The sequence below is a fragment of the Moschus berezovskii genome, chromosome 25 (assembly GCF_049115385.1).
Source record: "Moschus berezovskii isolate FMDL1 chromosome 25, NW_MosBer_1.0, whole genome shotgun sequence".
NCBI classification, from domain to species: Eukaryota; Metazoa; Chordata; class Mammalia; order Artiodactyla; family Moschidae; genus Moschus; species Moschus berezovskii.
Window position 1 is genome coordinate 30,357,039 of NC_142484.1, and position 20,999 is coordinate 30,378,037.

Here is a 20,999-nt window from a genome sequence, read left to right on the forward strand (position 1 = left end):
CCTTGCCTTAAGGAGTTCAGTACAGATGAAATTTTAAGGTCCTTCACAGTCTGATAATGAACTGCCTCACAAACTAAGCCACCATACCTGAACATAGCTTACTGTCAAATTATAATACACTTCAGAAATCTCTGTTCTCTTGAATTTGTCAAGTAGTCTCTTACCCTCCTCTTGCCCCATCCCACTTCCCACCACCTAATGCTTCTTGTCAATAATTTCTCTCTCTTCTGACTGATGAAAACTTTACTCATCTTTTAAGGCCAAATTCAAAGTTCATCTATTTATATAATTCATCCTGACCTACCTCTGGCAAACCAACTGCTCCTTACTTCTCTTTTCGAACAAAAGAAATCAAGTAGCAAGGACAATCTTGTTAATCTAAAGCAACTCTCTGGGTGGTGTACTTTTTATCCATTTCTTCCAGTTTTATTTTGCAGATCTGCCTTCATTTTCCCTCCCAAACCCAACGCAAGTCCCTCAGCTCCCCCAAAGAGAATTTCTACCAGCTCAGTTCTCAAATGTACCATCCCACTCCAGACTGCCAGTTCCAAAATTACACTCCCTGCAGCCACCTGATACCCTCAGCAGGCCCTTCTTTGCCTCTTTTAAGTCCTTCAGCCAAAAGCTTCATTTAATATAACTCCTTTCCAGGATCACAGCCCAGGAACATGCCAAGAAAGGCTTCAATCTTTCTGATAACGCTTTTCTTCATTTTTCAGTTCTTCCACTGTGTTTGCTGAAGCTGAAACTCCAATACTTCGGCCACCTGATGCAAAGAACTGACTCATTTGAAAAGACCCTGATGCTGGGAATGATTGAGGGCAGGAGGAGAAGGGGACGACAGAGGATGAGATGGTTGGATGGCATCATCGACTCAATGGACATGGGTTTGGGTGGACTATGGGTGTTGGTGTTGGACAGGGAGGCCTGGCGTGCTGCAGTTCATGGGGTCGCAAAGAGTCAGACACGACTGAGCGACTGAAGTGAAGTGACTGTGTTTGGAAAACTGGTGGTGTATCTCCACTTTCCAAAATATTCTCAATTATTAAAACCTAAAATCTATTGTTGGAATACAACCTTTGAATCGTTTGTACAGCATTTCAGCACACATCATCTAGCCCATACTTGAAAACCCCCAGTGATAAGAAATCTACAGTCTCACAAGTCAGACTATTCTATCTTCAGTGATCTCATTTAGAGAGTTTTCATTTATATTAAGTTTTTATCTTCTCACACTGAACTGCAATTATTTGTTTATACATTTACCTCTCCCTACAATTCTCACCCCTAGCAGACTTAAAATTATACTCAAGAACAAACTTCAGTCATTTCACAATCCCCAATACCAGTCCTGGCACAGAACAGGTAATCAGTAAAGATTTGGTGAACAAATGAACAAACAAATGACCAAATAAAATAACAATAAATGAACAAATAAATACTACTTGCACCTATTACTCCTAAATCCTATCTCAAGGCAACTCAGAAAGGCCTATTGCCTCTTGAAGTGAAGTGAAGTTGCTCAGTCGTGTCCAACACTTTGCGACCCCATGGACTCCGTCCATGGGATTTTCCAGGCAAGAGTACTGGAGTGGGTTGCCATTTCCTTCTCCAGGGGATCTTCCTGACCCAGGGACTGAACCCAGGTCTCCCACACTGTAGACAGACGCTTTACCATCTAAGCCACCAGGGAACTCCATTGCCTCTTATTCAGACAGAAATTTAGGTACCTGAAATCATCTCTCAAGACTCTCCCAAAATCTATTTTCTCAATGCTAAACATTGCTAGTATTTTCAACAATACTCACAGAACACAAGTTTGTGCTTTCTTGAACCTTCCCTTTGAATTTACTTGGACTTAGTATTTCTATGCTACTTTCCAGTTTCTCTGAAGCCCTCCAACCAGTCCTTTCCTGTGGCTTCTCCACAAGTCTTTACTCTCTTTACACTTCATAGATCCACTCACTGGTCATTTTGTTCATCTATACCTAGCACAATAATCATAACATTTTAATAATCAGAACATCAGAACCTAGCACAGTAATCATAACCTAAACTATCGTAAACTTTGTTTATAGGAAAACAAGTCCAAAATTTCAATGCTGGGAGGAAAAAGAATTACACTTGACTCTTGAATATCACGACCAAATATATCATAAATCTAACAAATCTCGGCAGGTCAAAGATTTGGGAAGATGACAAGCCAATGCCTTCTGACAAGCTGCAAGATAAAACTAAGCCCAAGGTCAACATTAAGAATGAGAGTTCAGATAGCATCACTTATCTATCATAGATGACAACAGACAGAGAAAGACAGAACGACCATGTTTTACCAATGCTCCAGAGCCTCAGGGAGCCTAATAATTTATAAGCAACTAATTATACTGAAGTATATTAATCAACTGAATGACTCTATAATAAGCGCAGGATCACTGTGAGGTTTCAAAAGGGCCACTGGCAGGGTGATAGAGTAAAAAGATGACTGGAGTTAAAATCAGATGAAATTTAAGTCCTGGCTCTGCTTTTCACTAGCTATAGTTCTAATAGAAGTCTCTATACCTATGAGCTGCAAACTGTTGTTTCCCTTGAGCAGTCTCACAACAGATATGGGTCAGGAGGCAACCAAGGAGGGGAAGTGATTTATGTCTGTTTTTCTGTAAAAAGCATATAAAAACATATACATGCATTCTCAGTTGTGTCTGACGTTAAGACCCCAGGGACTGTAGTCCACCAGGCTCTAATGTCCATGGAATTTCCCAGGGAAGAATACTGAAGTGGGTTGTCATCTCCTACTCCAGGAGATGTTCCCATCCCAGGGATCAAACCTGCATCTCCTGCATTGGCAGGCAGATTCTTTACCACTGCACCACCTGGGAAGCTCAATCAAGCATGCTATAAAAAGCATGAAGATACAGAGCTGAAGTAGAAAAAAGGGAAAGAAAACACTTTTCAAGTAGCCACTATGTGCAAGTATACTTTACATACTAAATAAAACCAGGCAGGGATTCAGATGAATGTGCTCACCAACAACCACTTCTTTCTACTTTATCACATCTGGATTCCACAGCCACTAGTATAATACAGTCAAGATAATCAAAGATTTTAAGATACCCATAACATCAAAGCCAGAAAAAATCTTAAAGGTCATCTAATCTGATTCCTGTACATAACAGGTGAGAATCAGTTCAGTTCAGTTCAGTCGCTCAATCGTGTCCGACTCTCCGAGACCCCATGAATCACAGAACGCCAGGCCTCCCTGTCCATCACCAACTCCCGGAGTTCACTCAAACCCATATCTACAGAGTTGGTGATGCCATCCAGCCATCTCATTCTCTGTCGTCCCCGTCTCCTCCCGCCCCCAACCTTTCCCAGCATCAGTCTTTTCCAGTGAGTCAATTTGTCGCATGAGGTGACCAAAGTATTGCAGTTTCAGCTTCAGCATCAGTCCTTCCAATGAACACCCAGGATTGATCTCCTTTAGAATGGACTGGTTGGATCTCCTTGCAGTACAATGGACTCTCAAGAGTCTTCTCCAACACCACAGTTCAAAAGCATCAATTCTTCGGCGATCAGCTTTCTTCATAGTCCAACTCTCACATCCATACATGACCACGGGAAAAACCATAGCCTTGACTAGATGGACCTTGGTTGGCAAAGTAATGTCTCTGCTTTTTAATATACTATCAAGGTTGGTCATAACTTTCCTTCCAAGGAGTAAGCGTCTTTTAATTTCATGGCAGCAATCAGCATCTGCAGTGATTTTGGAGCCCAAAAAAATAAAGTCTGACACTGTCTCCACTGTTTTTCCATCTATTTCCCATGAAGTGATGGGACCAGATGCCATGATCTTTGTTTTCTGAATGCTGAGCTTCAAGCCAACCTTTTCATTCTCCTCTTTCACTTTCATCAAGAGGCTTCACTTTCTGCCATAAGGGTAGTGTCATCTGCATATCTAAGGTTATTGTTATTTCTCCCAGCAATCTTGATTCCAGCTTGTGCTTCTTCCACCCCAGCGTTCCTCATGATGTACTCTGCATAGAAGTTAAATAAGCAAAGTGACAATATACAGCCTTGACGTACTCCTTTCCCTATTTGGAAGCAGTCTGTTGCTCCATGTACAGTTCTGACTGTTGCTTCCTGACCTGCATACAGGTTTCTCAAGAGGCAGGTCAGGTGGTCTGGGATTCCCATCTCTTTCAGAATCGTCCACAGTTTATTGTGATCCACACAGTCAAAGGATTTGGCATAGTCAATGAAGCAGAAATAGATGGTTTTCTGGAACTCTCTTGCCTTCTCCATGATCCAGCAGATGTTGGCAATTTGATCTCTGGTGGCTCTGCCTTTTCTAAAACCTGCTTGAACATCTGGGAGTTCACGGTTCACATATTGCTGAAGCCTGGCTTGGAGAATTTTGAGCATGACTTTACTAGCGTGTGAGATGAGTGCAATTGTGCGGTAGTTTGAGCATTCTTTGGCATTCCCTTTCTTTGGGATTGGAATGAAGACTGACCTTTTCCAGTCCTGTGGCCACTGCTGAGTTTCCCAAATCTGCTGGCATATTGAGTGCAGCACTTTCACAGCATCATCTTTCAAGATTTGAAATAGCTCAACTGGAATTCCATCACCTCCACTAGCTTTGTTCGTAGTGATGCTTTCTAAGGCCCACTTGACTTCACATTCCAAGATGTCTGGCTCTAGGTCAGTGATCTCGTTATCGTGACTATCTTGGTCGTGAAGATCTTTTTTGTACAGTTCTTCTATGTATTCTTGCCACCTCTTCTCAATATCTTCTGCTTCTGTTAGGTCCATACCATTTCTGTCCTTTATCGAGCCCATCTTTGCATGAAATGTTCCCTTGGGATCTCTAATTTTCTTGAAGAGATCTCTTGTTTTTCCTATTCTGTTGTTTTCCTCTATTTCTTTGCATTGATCACTGAGGAAGGCTTTCTTATCTCTCCCTGCTATTCTTTGGAACTCTGCATTCAGATGCTTATATCTTTCCTTAATACAGAGGTCCAAATAGCACAGAGAAATTGCCTACGAAATAAAAAGGTGAGGACTGGAACCCAAGTCTTCAGACACACTGCCAAAGAATTTTCCAACCATACTTGAGGTAATTCTAGCCCCTCTGTACCTTCACTGACCTGAACTACGCTACTTCTGATTTACATCTAGTTCAGTCAAATCTAGCCAGTGGCAAATATAGAAATATATAAACACATTTAGACTGGACTTGAGATTGATATTTACTAAATGTCTGCCAAGAGATAAGCAACAGAAAAGATAAAATAATTTTCTGTTCCTCAAATAAGTCAAGTGAAAGTTATGTACACCTTTGAGTGCAGCTGTAGGTTCTTCATTCAAGTACAATTCAAATAAATAATTTTTAATGCATACTTTCTTATAAGGTTCTATGCCAGAAACCAGTTATATAGAGATAAATAAATGAGTAGGGGCTTAGGAAAAATTCCCTGGTGGTCCAGTGGTTAGGACTCTGTTATTCTGCTGCAAGGAACCCAGGTTAGAACCCTGGTCAGGGAACTAGGATCTTGCATGCTATGCAGTGCAACCAAAAAAAAAAAAAAAAAAGAGTAGGGGCTTAACGAATAAATGGGTCAGATAGTAGTCTTTGACTCTAGACTATAAGAATTCACTTGGAGCTTTTTAAAATACCAGATGAAGTACTTAAGAGAGGAAGTATGCTAACACCCGCAATTTACTTTGAAATGCATTTTTTAAAAATAAGATACATTAATGGCTGACCATAGGGATGTGATATACATGCCAATATATAATGGAAGTGATAAAGCAAGTTAACATGAAAATATTAATGATATAAGAATCTATAAGGTGATTTATATAGGCATTCACTATAAAATTCTTTCAACTTTGCTGTATGTTTCAGATTTTCCTAATAAAGGGTGGGAGGGGTGGATACCACTACTTGAACTCTGATTTTAATTGGTCTGGGATAGGCCCAGACACTGAAATATTACCTTGACCAAGGAAAACAGAAAATAAATAAATGAATGATTTTGACAGAGAACAATGGTGGCAAGTATACTCCAGACCATAGGAATAACATAAGGGTGAGAGTATGGCGTTGTGGAATGCAACATGAAGGTGAAAAAATAGGACACAGCAATCAGAGAGGGCCTTTTATTTTCTGTAACACATACAGCTATAGTCAGAAAAATGGTCCCTTCTAAGCAGTTCTAGATCTGTACAATGAAGCTCCGTGTTAAAAATAAAAGATGACATGGTTGATTAAGAAAAGGCTGAGAGATGACAATGAGAAAGGAGGTATGGTCTGGAGGAGGGGACCAGCTGCTATTTGTCTGTACTGAGGACTCTGTGGTGCCTTGAGCTCACACAATGGGACCTGGAGTTTAGGAGAGGCCTCTAAATGCCTAAACAAAGTTGCCAAAATTCTTTAAAAGTATCCCCATAGAACCTTCTGGACTAACGGTCTTTACAAACAGAGTTTCAGACATCACTAGGTCTGATATTTTAATAACTACTAACATTAGTGGAATTTACAAGAAAACTTGGAAATCTGGTTGGTTGGTATTCTTTTCCTCATTCATTCAAGCAAACATTTATTCATCTTCTACTTTTTGTCAGGCTGTGTTAGGTGCTGGGGATAAAATAGTGAATAAGTTAGAAGAAAAATCCCAGACATGCTGCCAGTCACCCAGGGTCACACAGCTAGTGGGCAGCAGAGGCAGGGACCTGAAATGAAATCTGTGTGACTATAGAATCATCTCTCTTTCCACTGCACCATAGCTTACTGTTCACTCAAGAGGCAGAGGAATGGACTACATAACCTCCAATAATACCTCAGGCCATTATTTAAATGAAGATGGAAAAGGAAAAAAGAAATAAAACCTATCTCATACATTAATCCCATTTTTCAGTTCCAACAACTTAGAGCTGCTGAGACTTGCATGACCAGCACTCCACCCAAGACCGAGGAGTGCATGCCCTTGACACCTGGTTATGAGAATCTGATCTTTAATTAAATTGTGCCAGGAGGTTTTCTTTGGCAGGAGCCTGGAATGTTGCAGTCTTGAATTTGCTGAGGGATGTCCTTCTGACAAGTCAAAGACATTCCCGCTATGCAGCCTCCAGTCACTTGCACTGGTTTAGAAACAAGAAAGCAAGTGCTGAGATAGCAGGGAGGAAAACTGGAAGCTGTTTCTAGGCATAGAAAAACTAATTTCTGACCTCGAGTTTCCTCTTTGGTAAAATACAAGTAAGACTGTCTTTTACACAGAGTTATTATGAGAATTTAAAAGCATATATAAAGTCCCCAGCATGCTGTCTGACACAAAATAGATATTCAATAAATACCTGTTATCTCCAATTATCTAACCAGTTTCATCTCCTTCATCTCTAAACTTCTCATTCCAGCCCAATCTGATTTCACGCTCTTGCCTTTGCCCACACTGTTCTCTCTGCCTAAAACGTCCCAACTTGTCTGCCAAGAAAATTCCTACTCATTCTTCAACACCCAGCTTGACTCACTTCCTCTACAAAACCTTCACACAGCCCTCCTATTTCTATCTTGCCCCAAATTTAATAGCATTTTATACATAATTCTGTGCAGCAGGTTCCATATTCCATAATATCAGTTTCACCAGTTCATGAACAAGCCATGGAACAAAACTAAATACGATTAATGTCTATGTCCCCTAGACAGCACAGACCTGGCACAATTTGGTAACTAGTAATGGTTCACTGACTAAGGCAGCCTGGTTTAGAGAAGAAAAACACAGGGGCTGGAAGTATCTTATAAAGTCAGCTAATTCAAAATTTTTATTTTATAGTTCCAATATGAAACCCATGGGTTATACAACTTACCTAAGATCACTCAATGAAACAGTGCGAAGGACATGACTAGCCTGATTATTCAGATTCTCTTAAAAATACTTTCTCCACTAATTATAACTTGAGACAGAATGAACAAAGAACTATACCTGGAAAACTTGGAAAAAAAAATTGTACCTGTAAAGCAAAATGGAAAAAGCAGAGAGATATGGAGTCAAAGATTTAACTTACGCTGACCTATACCTTCACCCTCCCCTCACCCTACCAATAATACCACACATCTTCCTCACTCCTATCACCCCTGCAGATGACTTACAGAAATCAGCGCCAAAGGTCTTATAATCCTCTTCTATCATCTCGGGAAATTCCTGACCTGCATCTCCAGTGTAGGAGACAGAAGAGACATGGGTTCAGTCCCTGGGTCAGGAAGATCCCCTGGAGCAGAAGATGGCAACCCACTCGAGTATCCTCGCTTGGAGAATCCCATGGAGAGGGGAGCCTGGAGGCCTACAGTCCACAGGGTCACAAAGAGTCAGACACAACTGAAGCAACTTACCATGCACAGAGTCCAAGTTAACCATTATTCTCATGATCACACCCTAGACTTTATTCCCAAAATGTTCACTGACTGATATCTAGAGTGAATCATCCAAATGAAACCTCCTATTCATGTAGCTCACCTGTTCAGTTCAGTTCAGTTCAGTTCAGTCGCTCAGTCGTGTCCGACTCTCCGCGACCCCATGAATCACAGCACGCCAGGCCTCCCTGTCCATCACCAACTCCCGGAGTACACTCAAACTCATGTCCACAGAGTCGGTGATGCCATCCAGCCATCTCATTCTCCGTCGTCCCCTTCTCCTCAGCTCACCTGTTCAAGAACTTCCAAAAGCATTCCTAGACTTTATTTTGAGCTTCAATCCACTATCAATTAGTCCCTACTGCCATCAGTTCCTTTTTTCCCTAAATATAAATCACTTAAACATCATAAACCATCAACTCTCTAAAACTCAAAAACAAAAACATGAACAACCCAATTCAAATATGAGCTAAGGATCTGGACAGACATTTCTCCAAAGAAGATGTATGAAGAGCCAATAAGCACACAAAAAGGTGCTCAATATCACTAATATTTAGGGAAATGCAAGCCAAAACCACAGTGAGATACCACCTTACATCCATTAGGATGGCTACTATCAAAAAAACAAAACAGAAAATAACAAGTGTTGATGAGGATGTGGAGAAATTGGAACCTTTATACATTGCTGGTAGAAATACATGATGGTATAGCCACTATGGAAAATAGTAGAGCAAACAGTTCCTAAAAAAATTAAAATATTATAGAATTACCATATGATTCAGCAATTCTAATTCTTGGGCATCTATCCAAAAATATTGAAAGTTGAGTTTGGAAGAGTTATCTGTACACTCATGTTCATAACAGAATTATTCACAATAGTTAAAATGTGGAAGCAACTCAAGTGTTCATTGACAGATAATGGATAAGCAAAATGTGGTATGGAATGGATTATTATTCAGAAAATGAACGAAATTCTACAACATGCTACAACAGTGATTTATGCTCAATAAAATAAGTCAATCACAAAAAGACAAATATTGTATAATTCCATTTACATGAGGTACTTAGAGTGCTCAAAATTATAAAGACAGAAAGTATAATGGTGTTGACTAGGAGCTGGGGGAAAGGAAGAATGAGAAGTTGTTGTTTAACAGGTAAAGAGTTTCAGTCTTACAAGATAAAAAGAGATATGGGCAAGGATGGTAGTGATGCTGTGCTGTGCTGTACTGTGCTCAGTCGCTCAGTCATGTCTGACTCTTTGCAACCTCATGGACTGTAGCCCACCAGGATTTCCCAGTCCATGGGGATTCTCCAGGCAAGGATACTGGAGTGGGTCACCATGCTCCCCTCCAGGGAACCTTTCCAATCCAGGGATCAAACCCAGGTCTCCCGCATTGCAGGCAGATTCTTTACAGTCTGAGCTACCAGGGAAGCCCAAGAATACTGGAATGGGTAGTCTATCCCTTCTCCAGGGGATCCTCCTGACCCAGGAATCAAACCTGGGTCTCCTGCATTGCAGGCAGATTCTTTACTGGCTGAGCTACCAGGAAAGTTGCATGGTGGTGATGGTTGTACAATTATATATTTTAACAACACTGAATGGTACACTTCAAAATTATTAAGATGGTAAACTTTATATCATGTGTATTTACCACAATAAAAAAAAAAGTACGGAGAATTAGAAGTTATCATCTAATAAATACACTACAATGTGCAGAAAGTGCATAGTGGTATCAACGGTCATATTACCCCAGGGTAAAGATCAGTAAAATGAGACTTAGACATTAACTGTGGACACTAGATAACTGACTCTCAGTAAAATCTGTAGGATAATAAGATGGCTTATAATAGAATTTCTCTGCACATGTATATACTAAACCACCCTGATCAAAAACAAGAACAATCTATCCCCTTGCTTCCTCTTCCTTTCTAAAATTCAAGTGGCAAAATCCCAGCTTCAGGATAGTTGACTTTAACTCTCTCCAAACTGCCGCTATACTAAAGAGCTGAGTATCCTAGAGAACACTACCTGGTTGACTGCTTTAGCTTGAAAATTATGATGTTCTTCCTGCTTAAGATTACTTTGCCTCAGATCATCAGTTGGGATTCTCATTAATCCCTTCCCTCAGGCAATGATCCAACTTTCAATGAGAAAACAGAAATCTTCTCAGAACTCTACCTTCTTACTCCTAAATCTGTATGTTTCCCTGCACCCATACCACCCACTGTACCTTACAATGAAGGAGGTGTCTCTTCTCTTATCAGAAGTTATCCTCTTCTTCTCTCTTCTCCCTATACTCCTTCACTTGTACTCCCTCTCACCTGGAATGCTCTTCTCCTTCAGCAGCTCCCTCTCTCTCTCACAAACACACATATTCAGTCAATCAGTAAATATTAATACTCATTTAGCGTCTATAATGTACCAATTCTAATCCAGCTGAATAGAACAAAGTCACTGTGTCCGTGGACTTTATGGATTGATTAGTAAGAGAAGCAAATAAATAAATAAATAAATATACAATGTCAAGTCCGTAATGAAAATTAAACAGTAGTTCATGTGAATATAAATGGACAGGATTGGGAGTGGTACATACGATAATGATCAAGACAGGCTTCTTTGAGGAAAAGACACTTAAGACATGGATAAAGTGCAACAGCAAATCACAGTAATATATGGAAGCATTTTAAGCAAAGGGAGCAGTAAGCACAAATGTCCTAGATAAGAATATTTGGGGCATACAGAATAGCAAAAAGGCCAGCAATACAGAAGTTGAGTGAACAAGGAGAAATGTGGTTAAGAGTTTAAGAGTAGAGATGTAGCCAGAGGTCAGGATATGCTGGACCTTACAAGCCACAATAAATTTGGATTTTGTAGCAAGTGTGAGAAGACACTCAAGAATTGATTTATGTTTTGAATAAACCACTATGGCTGCAGAGTACAGACTGCAGAGGAGCAAAAGGAAAAGCAGAGAAACAATTAAGAAGTTATCACAATAATTCATATGAGAACTGACGGTGGCTTAAATGGATTATAGTAGGCAGAGAGTATTTTGAAGGTAGAGCCAAATGACTTATTTAGAGACTAAATATACAATGTGAGAAAAAAAGGAAAAACCAAGAAGATCTCTAAATTTTTGGCCTGAGCTAGAATACTGGGTGAATATAAACATGCTATGCATCTCCTATTCAAAGTCACACACACACACACACACACACACACTCCCTTGACACTCACATACTCCTCCAAACACTATTCATTTCTTTGTTCCCCTTCATAACAGAGCTTCTCAATAGAACTGTCTACTTACACTATCTCCACTTCCTCCCCTTCTGTTTGCCAGCTAATACCCGACTATTTGGCCAAAAGTAGTCTTCTCAAGCCTCCTTGTGTCAGTCATCTCCATGTTGCCAATCAAATGGTCACTACTCTGTCATCTTACTCAACCTCCCAGCAGTATTCAATGTAACTGACCTCCCTTCTCTTTCAAATGCTCTACTTTTTTGGCTTCTGGGAAAGCACATTCACCTAACTTTCCCTCCATCTTTCTGTCCATTCCTATCTCCTCTGTAGACTCTTCCTTCACTAGCTATCCTCCACATGTCCCAGGCTAGGAAGCTCCTTTCCTCACACTACACTCTGTCCTAGACGTTCATCCATTCCCATGACTTTATATTATCTATATGTTGATGATACACAAGTTTTTATCTTTAGTCCCAAAGCTTTTTCAGATCAATAACTTATCTCTTAGATCAGCAGTCTCCAACCTTTTTGGTGCCAGGCACGGGTTTCACAGAAGACTACTTTCCCACAGATGGGGGGGACAGCGCAGGGCGGGAATGGGGAGGTTCAGTTCAGATGCTAATGCAAGCGATGATTCTGGCAATGTAAGTGATGGGGAGGGATAGACAAAGTCTCACTCGCTTGCCTCCTGGTGAGTGGCACAGTTACTAACTTGGGCCCAAGAGTTGGGGACCACTCTTTTAAATATTTTGCCTGCATGTCTCATAAGTACCCTAAAGCTAATTTCAAAAAGTGGAATTCAGGGTTTTTACAACATCTATTACGAATCTTAATTATATTTGCTTACTTATTATACATCTCTCTCACTAAACAATAAGCTTCACAAAGGAGCAACTTCATCTGTTGTATTTATCAATGTATACTTAGAAATTAAGTGGGGCTTAATAACAGTAAACACCAAGATTTATTAGACCTTCTCTGTCTAGTAAACATTCACATGCTAACAGGAGAGTCAGATACATAAACCCCAATGACAGTACAACATGGTAAGTTCCACTATGAGTGACGAGAGGAAGCACATGAATCCAAAAAGGGGGCCCTTAGAACTGTACTCAATATTCTGTAATACTGATAAGGGAAAAGAATCTGAAATATATATATATATAATTACATCACTTCACTGTACACCTGAAACTAACACAACACTGTAAATCAACTACACTTCGATGAAAAAATAATAATAATAGAAGCCCTTAACAGCCTAGGAGTCAGGGAAGACTTTCTTAAGAAGGTAACTTCAAAGGTATTTTTGCAGGATAAAAGTAAGTACAGCTATAAAGTACCTACTATATATTTTTTTATATATAATTATTTTAAACTTTGTAACTCAAGATATTTATAAATATCTTCTATTTTATATATGACTATTAGAAAGATTAAAAATCAAGTACCTTTTAATCCCTTTCCCCCTTCCTCCTGTTTTTTTTTTTTTGCTATAGCACAAGGTATCACTAAAAATACTTCTCATGCTTGCCACCTACCATTTGTTTGACCTTAAAGAAAACACTGTGTTTCTCAGGTGGTGCTAGTGAGAAAGAACCTGCCGGCCAAGGCAAGAGACATAAGAGACGTGGGTTCAATCCCTGAGTTAAGAAGATCCCCTGGAGGAAGACCTGGCAACCCACTCCAGTATTCTTGCCTGGAGAATCCCATGGACAGAGGAGCCTGGCACGCTACCGTCTATAGGGTTGCAAAGAGTCGGACATGACTGAAGCAACTTAGCACACAAGCACACTAAGAAACACTAAGCCTCTCAACCTCAGTTTTCAGTACAGGGCTCAATTACCAGTCTCCCAAGCATCCTCTTTCTAGCCCCTTTCTTTCATTATTAAGGATTGAGGCTCAGTTTTAAACTAGTCAGTGAACAACCCTTGGCATTTCCTCCAGGCTGCAACATCTGAGCATTTTTCATCGCTGAAAATACACCTAGGAACAACCACAGTAACATCTATGCAGCACTTCACAGTTTACAGTCTTTTCACACATTTATTATTTCACTTGATCCTTACCAACCCTATGAGTTATTAAATCCCTTTTTTACAGAGGCCAATGGGAATAAAATGCTTCACCTAACTCCATCGGGTCTCTCGGCTCTATAGTCTGCCAGAAATTGAATTAAGAAATTGGAAGGGTGCAGAAGGGGAGGGGAGCACAAATGATTCATATAGGGAGCTCAGCATCAAGTCCCCCAAGTGGCCCAGAGCCGGGAGAAGTTAACAAGGAAAAAGTGTGTTTCTCTTCCAAAATAATGAGCGTTTGGCCATGGCACAGTGACCTATCACAGGAGTCTGTTCTTTTTTCTTATCAGCAGCACCTAGAGTCTAGCCTCACAGATAGGCAGAAAGGAAAACGTAAGAAACCCTCTGCACACTGTATGTACACACAGTCAGAAGATAATGTGGTGTAAAAGCACAGATATCACCTTTAGAGAAGACCTGAGTTTAGGGTCCAGCTCTGCCACTTACTAAATCAAAAGTTCCTTCCTCTGCATTATTATAGTTCCTTGTGCTTCTCTTCGGAGAAGGCAATGGCAAGCCACTCCAGTACTCTTGCCTAGAAAATCCCATGGATGGAGCAGCCTGGTAGGCTGCAGTCTGTGGGGTCACTAAGGGTCGGACACGACTGAGCGACTTCACTTTCACTTTTCACTTTCACACACTTTCCTTGGAGAAGGAAATGGCAACCCACTCCAGTGTTCTTGCCTGGAGAATCCCAGGGACAGGGGAGCCTGGTGGGCTTCCATCTATGGGGTCGCACAGAGTCGGACACGACTGAAGTGACTTAGCAGCAGCAGTGCTTCTCTTACATCACATATCCTTATCACATGAGGTTTCAGACATCCACTCTTAGACTTGCACTGGAAGGCAGCAACTTAGTTCCATTTCCATTTTTGCATCCCCAACACCTGGTACCATAACTAACACAGATGGTTCAGAGAAGGTTTAAGGATGAACAGATATCATAGTCAAAGCTTTTTGTACATAAACACATTGTCTAGACAGTAAGTATATGTATAATAGCAATCTTGTCATCTCTGCTTTCCCTCTCACTATCCCATAATGAGGACACTCCTGAAAAATATTTGCTGAGGAGAAAACAAATCAGCCCAAAAAGCTAGTTTTCAGAGAGAAAGAAAATGAATGTATATGGTCCTCTTTCCCAGACTACAGGGTTTCCCAATACAGCAACCTCTACCCCTAAACAACCCCTATCTTATCCAGGCCACTCTCTTCTTCAAAAACACACTGTTCTTCTCCCTCAGGATTCTTCCTTCTCTCCCTCCAACCCACTTTTGCTATCTTCCTCTTCTTCCCTAGGTTCACAGGTCTGCCTCCCTTCCTCCAGGTCAGCCAAGCTTCTAGGCTACTAAAGAGTCTTTGTGTGTCTCCTAGTTGCTCACCATTTCCCTGGTGGCTCAGATGGTAAAGCATCTGCCTACAATGCGGGAAACCAGGGTTCGATCCCTGGGTTGGGAAGATTCCCTAGAGAAGGAAGTAACAACCCACTCCAGTACTCTTACCTAGAAAATCCCATGGACAGAGGAGCCTGGTAGGCTACAGTCCATGGGGTCGCAAAGAGTCAGACATGACTGAGTGACTTCACTTTAGTTGCTCATCTCACTAAAGAAAGTTAGAGCCTCCAGAAAACTCCTGCCCTCCTCCCACCCCAGTTCCTAAGTCCTCCCCTTCCCATCTGGGTTACTCATTCTGCCTCTGGAAAATGAGGTGGAGGACAAATCCAGGAAAAAAGAATGCTTACTGTTGGGCCCAAAGCAAGGCAAAGAGGCAGTAAGGAAAGACTGGCGCTTGGGGAAGATAGATTCATGGTGAAAGGCAAAAGTAAGGGAGCTGGGTAGGGAATAGTGTTTGGATTTCACTAACACCATAGCAAAAGTCCCTGCAAATCAGAAACCTGCCAAGAATGAGAAAGCTGAACCAAAAGGAAGAGAGAAGAAAGCCTAACCAAGAAGAGAAGGACTCAAGAGAAAAACTGGCTATGGAGGAGGAAGAACTAGAAAGGGAAAGTACGAGAGGAAAGGGGAGCAGGAAAAAGAAAATGGGAATGAGAGAAAAGATGGGTAGGGCACAGGACAGGAAAAATGATCAAGCGTAGGAAGTAAAAAGGAAAGTGGTGACAAGATAAGGTGGTAGAGTCATAGAAAAACTGGGGGAAGAAGGCAGTCCAAAATAATCAAGGTAGGTTAGTATCCGCCTGACATGTGTTTCTTGATCCCAGATGATCATGATTAAGACATTACACAGTCTCAAGGTCTGTCATTAGCTCGACATTCTAAGGAGGAAGTTCCAGAAAAGATAGCTACATTTAAAGCAGCTTTATGCCCAAGTATCAAAGAATTGGCCAATTTGGAGATAAACTATTAATATACGTTGACCTGCTTCTTCCCAGCTCTGTCTCCCTACGACCAGTATACCTACACTCAATATTTTAAAAAATCACCATTCTTAACCTCTGCCTTGTCCATGAAGTAACAGAGTCCCGAGCAGCCCAGTAAGATGCCATTCAAAAGATTGGCTGGAAGACAAGGTACCAAGATCTTTTTCCCAAGTTTGCCTATCTCCTACAGTGTTGAGGGGGACATTTCTGCAGTCTACTCTAGGGCTTTTATCAACTTGCCTGTCCAAAAGGCAGTTTGGCAGTCTGAAAATACCAGTCACAAACAAAATGTCAAGCCCTTCACTGCACAGATACGGAAAATGTGTGTTAGGCCCACAAAGGCTGCCTAAACAGGATTCCCCCTCACCCCAGGTCTCTCATCTCTCAGTTCACTGCACCTCTTAACAAGTCATTTATAATACAGTGCCCCTTCTCAGCGCCGAAGAGAAAAGCCCCCTCGGTGGGGCAGGACAACAGCTAATCCAAAGCAGAGGGAAGCATCACCCCAGCCGCCAAACAGAAGGGTGCTTGCAAAGGAGCAAGGATCCTCAGGCAGAGCAAGTTCCCCAAAACCAGCTTCCCCTTCAGAGCCCTCCCTAGCCAGGGCTCTGGTTCCAGCCCTGGCCTAGCCCTGGGTGGGCTCATCTGAGCGTTCCACCATAAACCCCTTCTCTTACTTAGGGTCTCTTAAGGGAAGAGACCCTAAGTCTACCGGACCCGCGTCACCACTCCCCGGAAGCCAGCAGAGGCGTCCCCCCTCCCCAGCACCGCCCAGCTGAGCATGCCCCAGGGTGGGCCAGCATTACCTGGTCGGGGAAGCCGGCCCCGGCATCTCTGCCTGCGGTTTCTGTCGCAGAGCCGCACCTCTCCCACGCCTGGTCGGCCGCGCGACACCCAGGCTCCACCCGGGCAGCTATACTTGGCTGGGGCAGGGCTCGCAGCAGCTCAGCCGCCCCAGCTCTGGCTCCGGGGTGCAGCACGCCCCCGCCCTCACAGGGCTCAGCAAAGGCTCCGCTCCCGGGTTGGCGAAGCAGAAGGGGCGGGGAAACAAGGGAGGGAAGGAGGCGGGAGAAAGCCCGCTTCTCCTTTCAGTAAAGAAGCTCTGAGGGAAAGCAGAAAGACTACTATCTTCCCACCCCCTCCGCTATTCTCCCCCACCTAGTCTTCAGCAGGGGGTACTTCTCAGTGAATCCAGGTTTTCCAGGGACTGTCTGAGCTTCCTGGGTGGGCCCCAGAGTCAAGAAAGAGAACCAGAGCTCTTCTGTGCCTTTGCTTCTCCATCTGAGTCTGGACCCCAGGACAAGTCAAATGAAACCTATCATTCTATATTAGGCTTCAAGCAAAGAGACTGACCCACCCACGACCCCAACAAAGGTGTCAGGTTCTAATTCGAATGTCCCAGGGAAAACATTGGGTGGGTGCTTATAGCTGCTTCTAAGCAAAGAAATCTCTGTAGCAGCTACCATTTATTAAGTGCTATTCTGTACCATTTCACAAAATGTTATGTCTATCTCACCACAACCTTAGGAAGTAGTTGTTTGTTGTTCTTTAGTTGCAAAGTCGGGTCCAACTCTTTTGCAACCCTATGGACTACAGCCCTCCAGGCTCCTCTGTCCATGGGATTTCCCAGGCAAGAATACAGCAGTGGGTTGCCATTTCCTTCTCTAACAGAATCTTCCCAACAGAGGGATCAAACCTACCTCTCCTGCACTGGCAGGCAGATTCTTTCCCACTGAGCCATCAGGGAAGCCCCACCAATTCACAATTGTCAATACTGAGTTCTGGGCTTCCCTGGTGGCTCAGTTGTGAAGTCTGCCAGCCAGTGCAAGAGACATGGGTTCAGTCTCCGGTCTGGGAGGATCTCATGCCACAGAGCAACTAAGCCAGAGTGACACAACCATTGAGCTTGTGTTCTAGAGCCTATAAGCTGCAACTCCTGAGCCCACACGCAGCAACTACTAAAGCCCGTGTGCCCTAGAGCCTGTGCTCCATGACAAGAGAGGCCATCACAATGAGAAGCCTGTGCACTGCAACTAGAGAGTAGCCCTGCTTACAACCAAGACACCAGTCAAAACAAAAAAAAATGAGTTCCAAGAAAAATATGGTTTTGTACAATAAGCATTTCTTAAACACATACTGTGAATCAAGCATTGTAAAGGGCCTTGAGCAGAACAACACATTATAGAATATTTACCAACACTGGCCCAGACCCTCTAAATCTTAGTGTTCAGTTCAGTTCAGTCGCTCAGTTGTGTCCGACTCTTTGCGATCCCAAAATTGAAACAATTAAAAAAAAAAAAACTTTCACACATTTCCAAGTGCTTCCTAAGGGTAATTTACCTTATCAATTACGTCTATAAACTGCTCTTGAGAGATGTCAGAAGTCAACAGAATGTAGGACCTCTTAGGGGTCATAACTAGGAGTGGGGGTTTTGTTCTGGGTTTTAGCAATGGGAATGATTTGGAAAGTTTTAAGCATAATGACAAGGTCTAATCTATATAGTTTTTTAAAATCACCGACTGTTGAATGGAAAACAGAGGAGAGGGTGATGAAAACGAGAAGTCAAATTCTTTCAGAACTTTAGCCAAGAGAAGAAGGTAATGATTTAGACGAATATACTAGAGAAGAGATAAGGAGAAATAAACATATTCTAGAGATATATGGCTTGGAAGTGGCAGGAAAAGTTGGTAAAAGACAGGATGTGATGAGTGAGGGACGGCAGTGACTTCCCTAAGACCACACACCTAGTAAAGGACTGACTCATTCCAACTTTGGTTTGACTTCCAAGCCTGTTTTATTTCTCTCTGCCATGTCAATGATCTTTGTAGCAACTGCCATATCCCTCTCCCTACAGTCTGGCAAAGAGCAGGTAACCAGTATCACATCTGATCAGAAATTTAAGTGTACTAGAAGGAAATTTTATGGAATTTACCCTTTTTCCCTGACAGATGTCCACACGTCCATTCAATATGCCAACATAATCTGCTTACAGAAGGATGCAGGGCAAGAACTCCAGGAGAACAGAAAAGAGTTCTTCTGTTAAGTATCTTTCACCCTTCCCAGACCCTCAGTACCTGTGCTATTACAACTACCAAAATCTCAGTTTTAGTGGAGGAGATGGAATTTCTTGAAAATCTCTTCCAGCATGGAGAGAATCAGTCAATAATACAGACTAGAGGGATATGCTGCACTATGAGAACTCAGATTCAAAGTAGTTTTAGAATGTTCTTTTAACCCCCATACCCATGTCCTTCAGTTTATGAATGAGAGGAGAACCGAAAAGAGTTCTCAGTCTTGAACAGTTTTTCAAAGTAACCATCAATAAGCATAACGTCTGACCTTACCTAATTTCCCAAGCGTTTGCTCTTATATATGGGTTCTGCTGAAATGTGAAGGAACAGAAAGCTCAAGAGCAATGAGCACTATCAGACAGTGCTTCCTAATATTCAGCCAGGTGCCCCTCTGTAAACTTCTAATTCTACCTCCTAGAGCACTCAGAAAGCATCCTTCAGTGCCAAGTCATATAAAAGGCTTTCAGATATGTGTATATGATGATGTATCAAGGCCATTACTTTTTCTCTTCTCCAAAATAAACACATTCAGTTCTTTTAATCATCTGTTCACTCAACAACTATTTAAGCAAATTGCACAAGCCACCAGAGACAGACGTATCATCAAAGAGGACCACACCTTCAAAGAGTTTATGGTTTTGGTATGCTGGTTTTTAACTCTCCCTATGTATCAAAATTACCTGGGAAGGTTTAAATATATATACTTAAGTCCTAGCAGAGATTTTTACTAAATTGGTCTGGGATATAGCTTAGGCAACATATCTTATGAATATAACTCTAGCTATATATAGGTATCTATCAGAGGACTAATACTACCTGACTTCAAGACTTATTATAAACTACAGAGATAAAGGCAGCATGTTATCGGTGAAAGAATAGACAAATATATCAATGGAACAGAATAGAGACCCTAAATAGACATACACAAATACAGTCAACTGATACTTGACAAATGAGCAAAGGAAATTCAATGGAGAAAGAATAGTCTTTTCAATAAATGGTACGAGAACAACTTGACCTCCACCTGCAAAACAATTTAGACACACACTTTACACTTTTCACAGAAATTAACTCAAAATGTATCACAGACCTAAATGTAAAATGCAAAACTCTAAAAAATAATCTAGAAGATAACAGAGAGAAAATCTAGATGACTTCAGACTGGGTGATGGCTTTTTATACAACAAAATCACAATCCATAAAAGAAAAAGCTGAAAACTCGGGCTAATTTAAAAATTAAAACTTTTGTTCTGCAAAAGACACTATTAAGAGAATGAAAAGACAAGGCATAGACTTGGGAAAACATTGCAAAATACACATATGATAAAGGATTTATATTCCAAATATACAAAGAACTCTTAAAATTCAACAATAAGAAAACACACAACCCAATCAAAAAATGGACAAAAAAATCTAAACAGACACCTCATCAAAGAAGATATAGAGATGGCAAATAAACACATGAAAAGATAATCCCCCATGTGTCATTCAGTTCAGTTGCTCAGTCCTGTCTGACTCTTTGTGACCCCATGAATCACAGCACGCCAGGCCTCCCTGTCCATCACCAACTCCCGGAGTTCACTCAAACTCACGTCCATTGAGTCGGTGATGCCATCCAGCCATCTCATCCTCTGTCGTTCCCTTCTCCTTCTGCCCCCAATCCCTCCCAGCATCAGCGTCTTTTCCAGTGAGTCAACTCTTCACATGAGGTGGCCAAAGTGTTGCATTTTCAGCTTTAGCATCAGTCCTTCCAATGAACACCCAGGATTGATCTCCTTTAGAATGGACTGGTTGGATCTCCTTGCTGTCCAAGGGATTCTCAAG

The 20,999-nt window shown here is 41.7% G+C and overlaps 1 protein-coding gene across 8 annotated transcripts in view; it reads right to left on the reverse strand.

Moving 5' to 3' along the window:
- The window catches only part of PAK1 (p21 (RAC1) activated kinase 1), a 182,271-nt gene that overhangs the window by 90,530 nt on the left and 70,742 nt on the right, over window positions 1–20,999 (reverse strand). Inside the window, exon 1 of one of the 8 annotated variants that reach the window (XM_055416054.2) lies at window positions 16,910–17,117. The exons of 5 other annotated variants lie outside the window; for them this stretch is intronic. The gene's annotated coding sequence lies outside the window, so the exon portion shown is untranslated. Of the gene's footprint in view, window positions 1–8,510; window positions 8,527–16,909; window positions 17,118–20,999 lie in introns of those variants that run through there. 2 more of the 8 variants (XM_055416051.2, XM_088832443.1) reach the window with 2 other exon arrangements.